We start from the raw sequence: 13,326 nt of genomic DNA, 5'->3' as shown, positions 1-13,326 counted from the left end.
GAATCATTTTCAGGGGTTTTTTGGCAATGATGAGTTTCCCTACAGGTGTTTTTGAGGGGGTGGGCTCTAGTAGTCTAGCCAGCTCATAGGTGATCACCATTGAAAGGGACATGAGAAGCCAAGTCGGAGCCACCTCCACTTCAGCCGCCTTCCGAGGAGAAAGTGGTAATTGGCACTGCTAAGTAAAAGACATACATCCTTATTAGGCTCCCTGGAAGACCCAATTAGTGCCAGAGTTGTGCTACTTCACTGTTTATAAGGCTTTGAAAGTTGGTATTTCAAAACTGGCTAACACTTAATACTAATCAAAGTCAGTTCATTTTAATTACTAAGTAGCTAACATAACTTATTTTTAAACTTTTGTTTTTAGATATGCTTAGATTGGCTTTTAATGTGCGATTTTTTTTTTAATCAATACAACCAAATCTAATGAGCATGTATTATGTGAAAGGCCCTGAAATAACTAGGTATAGCTCAGCGAAAGAAGCTGCCCTCCCGCTTTTTGTATATCTATAATTCATATGCAAACTTATACTATTTATAAAGCACTGTTACATAATCAAAGACTATGTTGTGCCCTAACGTGACTAGTATTCAGCTTTTATCTAGGTTTATCTACAGTGAGCATCCTATTTCCCTATAGTGCTTTGAAAGCAATTTCTTTCCTATTCATTCATTCAATGAAGATATAGTGAGCACTCAGTTACATAGAGGGGCAAATTGGATAAAAAATGCACAAGTATTCAATGTTCCTATTCTATAAGAACAATGCTATCCAAAATGTGCCAAACATCTCCCTTTTCTTTTATGTCCTCCATATACTTTATCAATGTATGTGTGTATACGTATGTGTTGTGTGTGTGTATAAATATACACACACACACACATTTGACTCTTAAACAACACAGGGGTCAGGGGTGTCAACCCTCAGTGCAATTGAAAATTCTCCTATACCTTTACAGTCAGCCTTCTATATCCATGGTTCCTCCATATTCTCAGTTCCACATCTGTGAATTCAACCAACCTCGGATCATGTAGTATTGTAGCATTTACTATTGAAAGAAATCTGCCTATAAGTGGACCTCTGCAATTTAAATCTGTGTTGCTCAAGGGTCAATTATATATATAAACATATACATATATATATACATTTACTCTGCCTGATATATAGTGTATATACTTATACATGTATATATGTGCATATATATATATATTTACTGTATATTTATCTGTAGATACTCTGCTAACCTAGCAATACAACCCTTGCATCATCAGCTTTTCCCCAAGTTTTGCTCCATCATCAAGGCTAAAAGTTAAATCAATTGCTGATATACTTCACTTGGTTCAGGTTAGCAGGCTTCATTATTCTCAGTCATGTCCTCAGCACCATGAAAGTATAAGACTAGATCACGGCATGGAGGAGTTTTCAACTTATTTTACTACTAATGGCTTTCCTAATCTTCTTTGCCACTTGAATGTATGCCCTTCCATAGAATTTACTCCTATTAGCTTTCCATTGAAACACTTTTTAGCACACAGTATGTTCTCAATAAGCATCACCTGACTGAAAAGCTACTTTCCAAAATGATTGAGGTGGCTTGCATGAAAATGGAAATATGCATTTAGACAAGCAAATGGAAATGCACCATTAGATAAACATATACAAACTAAAGCTAAATTAAAAGGGCCTACAAAATGTTTAACCCACTCAACAATTTGTTTAATGAATTGAAGACAATAACTGTTTTTAAAACTATGTCCATATAACTAATTTGAAAATTAAATCTTGCCCTGTGCTTTCTCACAGCTATCACAAAGAGCAAAATACAGATTGTGTGATCTTATTTCCAACAAAAAGAAGTATTTCATTTTATGAAAGAAAACATGTTTTTCCTGGGTGATGAATTCTAAGAATTTACTGCAAAGCTAATTAGATTAAAGCAAAATTCAGAGCACATATCTTCCTTAATGATCTAAAGAAAGATGGGTAAATTGACACAGAATTGCTAAAATGAATGTGTTGGATTGAGTGAGATATACAGCTCTTTCCAGAATTTCTTTTGTGATTCTATCAACTATCATTCTTTGTGTTATTTATGGCTATACCCAGGGATAATTATTATTTATTAGAACAAGTTGGTGAGCATTTTCAAGAACAGAAGAAAAAGAACACCAGATTGCTAAATGAGCATACATGTCTTATATGCTTTCCCAAATGCACAATATATTTGTACAGTATAGGTTATCTTGCATGAAAAAACATACCTCAATATTAATATCTATTTGCTACTCCCCAAAAGAGCAAACGTGGGAGATTCAAGATGGTGGAGGAGTAGGTGGACATGGAGTTCATTTCTCTCCATGGATGCATCAGGAATACATTTATAGATGCAACAATTCTCACAGAACACTGGCTGAAAACTAGCAGAAAATCTTGGACACTGGAAAAACTATAAAGATCCCTGCATAACTGGGTAGGATGGAAAAAAAGAAGGGAGAAGGAGGAGGAGAGGAAACGGGACGGGACCTGCACCCCAGGGTGGGGGAGATGAAGCAGAGGAGAGATTCCCAAATTTGGGGAAACCCCCTCTCCGACAGGGAAATCGATTGGGACAAAAGGGAAACATTTGAGGCTGTCGGAAGAAGGTGAAGTGGCCGATCTGCGCCAGACGGGACAGAGTGAGAAATACACATATGGTCCGTACCACAGCTCTATGTGCCCCAGACTGGGATGGTGTTCACAGGTGTGCAAGGGGTCTGGGAGCTGATGCATGGGGATTGGAGAACAGACCCACAGAGAAAACTGCTGTTGGCTGTGGGGAGACAGCCTGAGGGGATGGGAGGGAGGAAATCTGCAGCAGGCAATGCCTATGGAGGAAGACTGGACTGCCATTGGGTGCTATTTCTGAGTCACACACAGGGGGAGAAGCCACTATTGTAACCTCTCTCTCCCCACACGCTGGCGCCTGCTGACGACAATAAAAGAAGCCAGCTCAGGACTGGCTCTTGTGTGCCAGCTGCCGAGCAATAAAAAGAAAAGCCGCCTCAGAGCTAGCCCTCACATGCCTTATGCCAGGCACCAGAAAAGGCCCTCACTAGGGCCATATCTCTTACGCCCATGGCCTTGGCTTCTCTGTGCGTTTGGAGCCACTGGGGCTCCCAATATCGAAGCAGGCATACCACCTCTGCACTCGGTCCTCAAAGGTGCAGAGCCAAGAGCTCCAAGGCAGCCTCAGGACCAGACTCCTGTAGGTGGACCACACTCAGAGGCAGGGATAAAACCAAACCTTAACCCCAGAGACAGGGTGACTAAACAAGAAGAATGAAAATCTTCCCATCAGCTGTATAAGCTACAGATTAAATCCCCACGATCAGCTGGGTAGACCCTGCATCTATGGAACATCTAAGTAGACAACGAGTATTCCCACAAATGAAAATGGTGAAGCTCAGGCACCTGCGGACTTTGGGGGTAGTACACACAGGAAGTGGGCCAGATCACAGTCTGAGTGGTGCCCACAGGGCCCACAGCAGGTCCAGACACCAGCCCAGAGGCAGAGGAGAGCCTCATGGGGAGGCAGAGGTGGGCTGTGGCTCACAGCGTGGGCAAAGACACGTATAGCGGAGACCCCAGGGAAACATAATTATTACTATTAATTTTATTATGTTTTGATTCATTCTGTTGTTGGTTCTAGTTTTTTTTTTGTTCGTTGTTTAGTTTTTTCTTTTTTTTTTAGTCTTTTGGGATCCCCATGTTTTATAACATTTTTAATTTTTATTTTTTTAATGTCTATTTTTACTTTGCTTTCTTGCCCCTTGTTTCTGCCCTTTTTATTTTATCATTATTATTTTTCCAATCACCTTTATAGTTTGTTCTGTTTCCTTGCTTTATTCTTCAGTTAACACATTGCTTTGGTTTTGTTTTTAGGTTACGTGTTTTTGTCAGTTTTAATCTTAATTGTTTGATTTTATTTTTGAGTTCTATTTGTCTGGTTGTTCTCTTGCTTTTTAATTTGTTTGGCTCAGTTTTTGTTTCTTTTACCTGTGTGTGTGTTTCCTTGTTTCTGTTTTTCTTTCTTTGATTTTGCTTTTACCATTTCTCTGGAGTTTTATCTATTTTTTTTCTTAAATATATTTTTAATTTTTTTGTATATTTCTGTTTCTATGTTGAATTTCTGTTGTTTTCCCTTCTTCCCCTTTCTCATTTTCTTTGTTTATTTTAATATCATTTTTGTCAGTTTGCGTGGTTTCCTTGCTTCACTTTTCAGTTGGCACTCTGCTTTGGTTTTGTTTTTTGGTTTGGGTTTTATTGTCAGCTTTCTTCTTAATTGTTTGATTTCATTCTTGGGTTCTTCTGTTTGTTTGGTTGTTCTCTTTCTATTTGACTTATTTGGCTCTGTTTTTGTTTCTTTTGTCTGTGTGTGTTTCCTTGTTTCTGTTTCTGTTTGTTGATTTTACTTTTTACCATTTTTCTGGGGTTTTGTTAGTCTTTTCTTTTTTTTTTTTCAAATCCCCTTTATTGCCGGGACAAGTAACTTGTGGTGTCTTGGTCCCTTGACCATAAGTTGGGCCTGAGGCTCTGGAGTTGGAGCACCAAGTCCAGGATCCTGGACACTAGAGAATTCCGGCCCCAGGGAAGAATAATCGCCAAGAGCTCTCATGGAGGCCACTGAACACAAGCTCCACCCAACTGACAGCACCTCCCGGCACTGGACGCCTCACACCAAACAACAAACAAGACAGGAACACAAAGGCACCAATAAATATACAGACTACCTAAAGTAATACTAAGCTCACAGACAACCCAAAACACACCACTTGATAAGGCCCTGCTCATCAGAGGGAAAAGACGCAGCTCCACACACCAGAACACAGGCACCATTCCCTCCCATCAAGAGACCTACACAAGACACTGGACCAACCCCAGCACTGGGGGCAGAGAAAGAAGCAAGAGAAACTATGACCTTGCAGCCTAGGGAAAGGAGACTTCAAATATTGTAAATCAGACAAAATGAGAAGACAGGGAAATATCATACAGGAAAAGGAGCAAGATAAAACCCCACAAGACCAAATAAATGAAGAGGAAATAGGCAAACTACTTGAAAAAGATTTCAGAGTAATGATAGTAAAGATGATGCAAAATCGTGGAAATAGAATAGAGAAAATACAAGAAACGTCTAACAAGGTCCTAGAAAACTAAAGAGAAGACAAACGGTAATTAACAACACAATAACTGAAATTAAAAATACTCTAGAACAAATCAACAGCAGAATAACTGAGGCAGAAGAATGGATAAGTGACCTGGAAGATAGAATGGTGGAAATAGCTGCCGCAGAGCAGAATAAAGAAAACAGAATGAAAAGAATGGAGGACAGTCTCAGAGACCTTTGGGACAACATTAAGCGAACAAAGATTCGAATTATGAGCGTCCCAGAAGAAGAAGAAAAAAAGAAAAGGGTCTGAGAAAATATTTGAAGAGATTATAGTTGAAAACCTCCCCAACATGGGAAAGGAAATAGTCACCCAAGTCCAGGAAGCGCAGAGAGTCCCATACAGGATAAACCTAAGGAGAAACACGCTGAGACACATATTAATCAAACTAACAAAAATTAAACCCAAAGAAAAAATACTAAAAACAGAGAAAGCAACAAATAACTTACAAGTTAATCCCTATAAGGTTAACAGCCGATCTCCCAGGAGAAACTCTACAGGCAAGAAAGGAGTGGCAAGATATATTTAAAGTGATGAACCGGGAAAATCTACAACCAAGATTACTCTACCCAGCAAGGATCTCATTCAGATTTGATGGAGAAATCAAAAGACTTACAGACAAGCAAAAGTTAAGAGAATACAGCACCACCAAAACAGCTTTACAACAAATGCTAAAGGAGCTTCTTTAGGCAGGAAACACAAGAGAAGGAAAGGACTTCCAAAAACAAACCCAAAACAATTAAGAAAATGGTAATAGAAATATACCTATCAATAATTACCTTAAATGTAAATAGATTAAATGCCCCAACCAAAAGACATAGACAGGCTGAAAGGATACAAAAACAAGACCCGCATATAGGCTGTCCACAAGAGACCCACTTCAGACCTAGGGCCACATACAGACTGAAAGTGAGGGGATGGAAAAAGATATTCCATGCAAATGGAAATCAAAAGAAAGCTGGAGTAGCAATTCTCATATCAGACAAAATAGACTTTAAAAAAAAAAAGGCTACTAAAAGACACAAGGAAGGACACTGTACAATGATAAAGGGATCAATCCTGGAAGAAGATATAACAATTGTAAATATTTATGCACCCAACACAGGATCACCTCAATACATAATGCAAATGCTAACAGCCATAAAAGGGGAAATCGACAGTAACACAATAATAGTAGGTGACTTTAACACTCAACTTACACCTATGAAGAGATCATCCAAAACAGAAAATAAATAAGGAAAAACAAGCTTTACATGGCACATTAGACCAGATGTACTTAATTGATATAGGACATCCCATCCAAAAACAACAGAATACACTTTCTTCTCAAGTGCACACGGAACATTCTCCAGGACAGATCACATCTTGGGTCACAAATCAAGCCTCGGTAAATTTAAGAAAACTGAAATTGTATCAAGCATCTTTTCCGACCACAACGCTATGAGATGAGATATCAATTACAGGAAAAAAACTGTAAAAAATACAAACACGTGGAGGCTAAACAATACGCTACTAAACAACCAAGAGATCACTGAAGTAATCAAAGAGGAAACCAAAAAACCTAGAAACAAAGGACAATGAAAACATGATGCCCTAAAACCTATGGGATGCAGCAAAAGCAGTTCTAAGAGGGAAGTTTATAGCAATTCAATCTCACCTCAAGAAACAAGAAAAATCTCAAATAAAAAACCTAACCTTACAAGTAAAGAAATTAAAGGAAGAACAACAACAAAAAAAACCCCAAAGTTATCAGAAAGAAAGAAATCATACAGATCAGATCAGAAATAAATGAAAAAGAAATGAAGAAAAAATAGCAAAGATCAAGAGCAAAGAACTAAAAGCTGGTTCTCTAAGAAAATAAACAAAATAGATAAATCTTTAGCCAGATGCATCATGAAAAAAGGGAGAAGACTCAAATCAATAGAATTAGAAATGAAAAAGGAGAAGTAACAACTGACACTGCAGAAATACAAAGGATCGTGAAAGACTATTACAAGCAGCTGTAGGCCAATAAAGATAACCTGGAAAAAATGGACTAATTCTTAGAAAAGTACAAACTTCCAAGATGGAACGCGGCAAAAATAGAAAACATGAACAGACCAATCAGAAGCACTGAAATTGAAACTGTGATTAAAATTCCTCCAACAAACAAAAGCCCAGGGCCAGATGTCTTCACAGGAAAATTATATCAAACGTTTAGAGAAGAGCTAACACCTATCCTTCTCAAACTCTTCCAAAATATAGCAGAGGGAAGAACACACCCAAACTCATTCTGTGAGGCCACCATCACCCTGATACCAAAACCAGAAAAAGATACTGCAGAAAACGGAAAATACAGGCCAATATCACTGATGAACATAGATGCAAAAATCCTCAACAAAATTCTAGCAAACAGAATCCAAAAGCACATTAAAAGGATCATACAGGGCTCCCCTGGTGGCGCAGTGGTTGAGAATCTGCCTGCTAATGCACGGGACACGGGTTCGAGCCCTGGTCTGGGAGGATCCCACATGACGCGGAGCAACTAGGCCCATGAGCCACAACTACTGAGCCTGCACAACTGGAGCCTGTGCTCCACAACAAGAGAGGCCGCAATGGTGAAAGGCCCGTGTACTGTGATGAATAGTGGCCCCGCTTGCCACAACTAGAGAAAGCCCTCGCACAGAAACGAAGACGCAACACAGCAAAATTAATTAATTAATTAATTAACTCCTACCCCCAACATCTTCTTTAAAAAAAAAAAAAAGGATCATACACCATGATCAAGTGGGGTTTATCCCAGGAATACAAGGACTTTTCAATATACACAAATCAATCAACGTGATATACCATATTAACGAACTGATGGATAAAAACCATATGATCATCTCAATAGATGCAGAAAAAGCTTTGGAGAAAATTCAACACCCACTTATGATAAAAACTCTCCAGAAAGTGGGCACAGAGGGAACCTAACCAACATAACAAAGGCCAAATCCAACAAACCCACAGCAAACAACATTCTCAATAGTGAAAAACTGAAAGCATTTTCTCTAAGATCAGGAACAACACAAAGATGTCCACTCTCACCACTATTACACATACTTTTGCAAGTCATAGCCATGGCAGTCACAGAAGAAAAAGAAATAAAAAGAATACAAACTGGAAAAGAATTTGTAAAACTGCCACTGTTTGCAGATGACATGATACTATGCAAAGAAAATCCTAAAGATGCCACTGGAAAACTACTAGAGCTAATCAACGAATTTGGTAAAGTTCCAGGATACAAAATTATGCACAGAAATCTCTTGCATTCCTCTACACTAACAACGAAATATCAGAAAGAGAAATTAAGGAAACACTGCCATTCACCACTGCAAAAAAAGAAAAAAATACTTAGGAATAAACCTACCTAAGGAGGCAAATGACCTGTATGCAGAAAACTGTAAGACACTGATGAAAGAAACCAAAGACAATACAAACAGATGGAAAGATACACCATGTTCTTGGATTGGAAGAATCAATACTGTGAAAATGACTATACTATCCAAAGCAATCTACAGATTCAGTGCAATCCCTATCAAATTACCAATGGCATTTTTTACAGAACTGGCACAAAAAAAATCTTAAAATTTGTATGGAGACACAAAAGACCCTGAATAGCCAAAGCAATCTTGAGGGAAAAAAACAGAGCTGGAGGAATCAGACTCCCTGTCTTCAGACTATATTACAAAGTTACAGTCAACAAGACAATATGGTACTGGCACAAAAACAGAAATTTAGACCAATGGTACAGGATAGAATGCCCAGAGATAAACCCACAGACATATGGGCACCTAATTTATGACAAAGGAGGCAAGGACATACAATGGAGAAAGGACAGCCTCTTCAATAAGTGGTGCTGGGAAAACTGGACAGCTACATATAAAAGAATGAAATTATAACACTCTCTAACACCATACACAAAAATAAACTCCAAATGGATTAAAGACTTAAATGTAAGACCAGACACTATAAAACTCTTAGAGGAAAACATAGGAAAAACACTCTTTGACATAAATCATGGCAAGATCTTTTTTGACCTACCTCCTAGAGCAATGGAAATAAAAACGAAAATAAACAAATGGGACCTAATGAAAATTAAAAGCTTTTACACAGTAAAGGAAACTATAAAAAGACGAAAAGACAACTCTCAGAATGGGAGAAAATATTTGCAAATGAAGCAACTGACAAAGGATTAATCTCCAGGATATACAAGCAGCTCATGCAGCTCAGTATCAAAAAAACAAACAACCCAATGCAAAAATGGGTGGAAGACCTAAATAGACATTTCTCCAAAGAAAATATACAGATTGCCAACAAACAAATAAAAAGATGCTCAGCATCACTAATCATTAGAGAAATGCAAATCAAAACCACAATGAGGTATCACCTCACACCAGTCAGAATGGGCATCATCAAAAAATGTAGAAACAATAAATGCTGAAGTGGGTGTGGAGCAAAGGGAACACTCCTGCACTGTTGGTAGGAATGTAAATTGATACAGCCACTATGGAGAACAGTATGGAGGTTCCCTAAAAAACTAAAAATAGAACTATCATATGACCCCGCAATCCCACTACTGGGCATATATCCTGAGAAAACCATAATTCAAAAAGATACATGTACCACAGTGTTCACTGCAGCACTATTTACAATTGCCAGGACATGGAAGCAACCTAAATGTCCATCAACAGATGAATGGATAAAGAAGATGTGGCACATATATACAATGGAATATTACTCAGCCATAAAAAGGAACAAAATTGAGTTATTTGTAATGAAGTGGATGGACCTAGAGTCTGTCATACACAGTGAAGTCAGAAAAAGAAAAACAAATACCGTATGCTAATGCACATATATGGAATCTAAAAAAACAGTACTGATGAACCTAGTGGCAGGGTAGGAATAAAGATGCAGACATACAGAACGGACTTGAGGACACAGAGTGGGAAGGGGAAGCTGGGATGAAGCAAGAGAGTAGCATTGACAGATATACACTACCAAATGTAAAATGCATGGCTAGTGGGAAGCTACTGCATAGTACAGGGAGATCAGCTTGATGCTTTGTGACCACCTAGAGGGGTGGGATAGGGAGGATAGGAGGGAGACACAAGAGGGAGGGGATATGGGGATATATGTATAGCTGATTCACTTTGTTGTACAATAGAAACTAACACAACATTGTAAAGCAATTATACTCCAATAAAGATATTTTAAAAATTAAAAAGAGTAAGACTTTATTTTAATATGAAGTATCACATGAAGTTACGTAAGTGAACACAATTTTAGCTTATAAGGCACTGCGAAAATGTAAATTAGTGACTAACATTGAAAAAAGTATAGTTATTTATCAGTGTTTTATTAGTGAGAACAAATTGCTACTCTGCATAGGCCAAATGCATTGCCTGCCAGTACCACAGCAAGCCGCTGAAGCCATTATCCCTGATGAATGCAATCATTAGGCAGCCAGGCTTTGTACCGTGTGTCCATGCCCCCACAGGACCAGAAGTCAGTGTTCCTGGGCTAGGCATGTAATCCAAGGGCAGTGAATCTATTGGGTTGGTTTGTGACATTAAATGAGAACTGGTTAAATTTTTAAAAAATGCTGGGGCCAATGTACTTCTTTCTCTTTGGATTCAAACTAAGAAATGACAGGAAGATTGAGCAGTGACAGAACTGAAAGTGACAAAGGAATAATGCAGTAATAAAAATTACTTAGGAATATAGGCATAGAGGATAATAGAGTTGCCATCAGAGGTGTTTTGGTTTATGACAGGATCCAAGACGGTAGGTTGCCTCCAAAAGCACTTGTTTTGCAGTTCAATACAAATCCATCTGTGTTCTAATAAGAAAACATCTTAACCCTTTTTTCCCCAGGTTTAGTGAGATATAATTGTCAACACTGAGTACGTTAAGAGACACAATGTGATTTGATTGACATATATATTGCAAAATAATTACCACAGTAAGGCCAGTTAACACAACCATCACCTCACATAGTTACCAGTGTGTGTGTGTGTGTGTGTGTGTGGTGAGAACCGTTAAGATCTGCTCTCTTAGCAATTTTCAAGCATGTGATATATTAGATCCCTAAAACTTACTCATAACTGGAAGTATGTACCTTTTAACCATCATCACCCAATGCCTCTCTCCCCACTGCAACTCTACTCTGTTTCTGAGTCCAGTTTTCTCAGATTTCACATATAAGTGGTATCATACAGTATTTGTCTTTCTCTGACTTATGTCACTTAGCCCTCAAGTTCCATCCTTGTTGTTGGAAATAGTAGGATACTTTTCTTTTTTTATGGCTGAATATTATTATTTATATTATTTAGAAAATACTATGTATGAATAATCATATTACGTATCAACAGTTATATATTATCAATATCAATAATTACACTATATTAATAATTAGTATTTTATATATATACATATACCTCCTGCTTTTCAAAGGCTTGCTTTACACTACTTGCCTTTTAGAACCGGTTTTTGTTAATCAAAAGAAATCTGAAGAGGATTTTTCACGTATATGAAAAAAGGCAAAAAGTAAAAATAGTGTTCAGCGCTTGTTTTGCAGTGAGGCCATTATATAAGCAGTGTGTACCTGGAGTAGCAAGAGTGGCACCGCCAAGCTCCTTCCCCATGAACTACACTCAGCATCTCAGCATCAAGCCACTATAGTTTGAACTGTGTCTGTGAGCATCTGTGCTTTATCCAGATTTATTTCGTGCATCCATTAGCAAAATGTATGTATCCTAAGGTAACTGCTTCTTCACTTTACACCATTTCAGCTTAAGAAAGGTTTCATAGGAACACTCTGCTTTCGAATAGTGAGTGAAACCTGTATAGGACATCCTTATCCATTCATCCGTCAACAGATATTTAAATTATTTCCATATATTGGCTATTGTAAATAATGCTACAATGAACATGAGAGTGCAGCTATCTCTCCCTATGGAAATGATTTCATTACTTTAGGCTATACACCTAGAAATGGGATAGATGGATCACAAGAGTAGTTCAATTTTTAATTTTTTGAGGAATCTCCATATCATTTTCCATATGGCTGCCTCAATTTACTTTATCACCAATAGTGCACAAGTGTTACTTTTCACGACATTCTTCCCAGCATTTTATCTCTTGGCCTTTTGATAACACAGATCCTAACAGGTGAAGTAATACCTTATTGTGGTTTTGATTTGCATTTCCCTGATGACTAGTGATGTTAAGGACCATTTCATGGTACTGTTAGCCATTTGTATATCCTCTTTGGAAAAACACCTAACCCAGTCCTCTACCCATTGTTTAATCCAATTATTTAGAGTCTTTTGCTATTCAGTTGTATGAATCTCTACATTTAGGATAGTAATCCCTTATTAAATATATGGTTTGCAAATATTTTCTGCCATCCCATAGATTGCCTTTTCACTTGTTGACTGTTTCTTTTGCTGTGTAGAAGCTTTTTAGTTTGATGTAGTCCCACTCATTTACTTTTCCTTTTGTTGCTTGTGCTTTTAGTGTCATATCCAAAAATGCCAACACCAACATCAAGGAGATTTTTCCCATTTTCTTCTAGAAGTTTTACGGTTTCAGGTCTTACATTTAAGTCTTTCATCCATTTTAAGTTAATTTTTCTCAGTTGTGTAAAACGGAGTCCAATTTCATTCTTTTCCATGGAAATGTCCAGCTTTCACAACACCATTTATTGAATAGTCTACCTTTTTCCCATTGAGTATTCTTGGCTCCCTTGTCAAATATTAGTTGATCATATATGCATGGGTTTATTTCTGGGCTTTCAATTATGTTCCATTTATCTATGTGTCTGTTTTTATGCCAGGACTATACTTCTTAATTATTACAGCTTTTTAATATAATTTGAAATCAAGAAAAGCGGTGCCTCCAGCTTTGTTCTGTCTCAAGGTGACTTTGGCAATTTGGGTTGCCAAATTTGACTTTGAGATTCCAGACAATTTTTAATTTTTTTTTCTACTTCTGTGAAAAATACCATGGGAAATTTGATAGGAATTTCATTGAATTTGTTGATGCCTTCAAGTAGTATGGATAGTTTAACAATATTAATTCTTCTCATCCATG

The sequence above is a fragment of the Lipotes vexillifer genome, unplaced genomic scaffold (genome assembly GCF_000442215.2).
Source record: "Lipotes vexillifer unplaced genomic scaffold, Lipotes_vexillifer_v1.1 scaffold1043, whole genome shotgun sequence".
Taxonomy (NCBI): domain Eukaryota; kingdom Metazoa; phylum Chordata; class Mammalia; order Artiodactyla; family Lipotidae; genus Lipotes; species Lipotes vexillifer.
Note: the sequence above shows the minus strand (reverse complement) of the source record.